General features: G+C 39.3%; 1 protein-coding gene across 1 annotated transcript in view; it reads right to left on the bottom strand.

Annotated features, from left to right (window-relative positions):
• osbpl3b (oxysterol binding protein-like 3b) overlaps positions 1 to 1,782 on the bottom strand; it is a gene marked incomplete in the record, with an annotated part of 57,620 nt that overhangs the window by 16,482 nt on the left and 39,356 nt on the right.

Genomic DNA, 1,782 nt, shown 5'->3' with positions numbered 1-1,782 from the left:
CGACAGTTTCTACTGCACAAACTTGCACATGCGGAGCACTAACGAACTAGGCCACTTTGGTTTACTTTGGAAGCGATATGGGGTGATGGTGAACTGTAGATGACCAAATATATAATATTTAATATCTCGGAAACCAAAATTGCACAAACGACCATTTTAACGGCACAAACCTGCACAAACGGAGCACTAACCATTCTGACTATTTGATTAATTTTTTGACGTGGGTGGGGTGTCAGCTTCACACAGCTGGTTACATTTGCTAAAACTGCAAAATACAACAAAAAAATCATTTAACAGATTTCCATTAAAAAGTAGCTATTATGTATTTTCCAGGCACATAGTTCAATTCTATTCCACAATCAAGTAACTATGTTTAGTTGTTCTGAAAAAACTGTATGTATCAATTTCTCAAACATGCATGAAAGAGTCAAAGCAACTCTGGGTATGTTTTTGATGAGGGATAGATAGTATACCATTACACAAAGTTCAAAAAAGTAGATTTTTTAATAACCCYGCCCCCAAATACATTCTTAGGGCTGCATGCTGACACATATCAGTAGCAGTGTTGCATCGCAGTAAAAAAAAGTTACAGATTCAACTCAGCTCGGTCTTTTCTGCATACGTGTCAGCCTGTGATCTCCAACATTCTTTAATAATAAATTTATTTGCCACTGCAGCCTGCCTACTCCTCTCAAAACAACCAACAAGCATCTTGCATATTTCCACTGAGACGTAGCTCTGTTGCTCTGCATCAAGTTTAATCAGACTGAGCAATTCAAGTACGAGCGTCTGCAGGCAGAGAACACACAAGGACAGTCTCTGTGGACAGACCCTGTGGACGGCGACTCAGTAGCCTCCTTTCTCCAAACACAAACACACCAAAGCGTGGCCTGGCTTTATGTAACACTCCATTTGAAATGGAAAAAATGTACGTTGTTTTGTAGTGGGTAGTGAGGTGTGTTTTGTAACTGCTGTCAAAGGATGAAACAGTTCAAACAATAATGTTCCACAGGTTAGCATGCTGAAGAGGAGAACATTTATTCCAAACTTGTTATATTTACTGCATCACTAGAAACCAGCATCACATTGTAGTGGAATAAACCTTAAAACAGCCTGTGCAGAACTTGACTTTGATGTTTGATCCTTGGGTAGCAACAACATTATAGACCAGGGCTATTCAACTAAATCGATCCAGGGGCCACAGTTACTGCAGGCCAACAGCACAGGGGCCGAACATCCAGCAGTTAAAGTCATYATGTAATTAAACCAAGTATTACAAAGATCTGTTACCTTTGAAACAGTTTATTTTGCTGCATTTAACCCTGAATACATCATGCAGAACCCTATGTAATATAAACAATATCAACAACAAAAATAACACATTTTGCCTCCTATTTAGCACATTTTAAACCCATTTTATTTTCACTTTCATAGTTTTATCTCCAACTGCTTGTAAACTAAACTGTCTTGGATGTTCATAGAAATGGTTTTTACCAGCTTGGAGCCAAGATTCTGATGTTTCTGCAGATACAACACGTGTCTATGTCTAACTAAAAGAACTTAAAGTAGAAAAGTGGGGGTTTGGGCTTACGAGATGAATGAACCAATAGGTGGGCCGAACTTTGGTCACTCGTGGGCCGGATGTGGCCCGCGGGTCGCCAGTTGAATAGCCCTGGTATAAACCTAGAAGATGGTAGTGTTTTGTTACAGGACAGGAGAGGGTTTAAAAGCTTGGTGGAGACATGCAAAGAAGTTTTTATTTTTTATATGAAGGAATAAGAT

The sequence above is a fragment of the Austrofundulus limnaeus genome, unplaced genomic scaffold (assembly GCF_001266775.1).
Source record: "Austrofundulus limnaeus strain Quisiro unplaced genomic scaffold, Austrofundulus_limnaeus-1.0 Scaffold52, whole genome shotgun sequence".
Lineage (NCBI taxonomy): Eukaryota > Metazoa > Chordata > Actinopteri > Cyprinodontiformes > Rivulidae > Austrofundulus > Austrofundulus limnaeus.
This window is presented reverse-complemented; position numbering and strand designations above follow the sequence as displayed.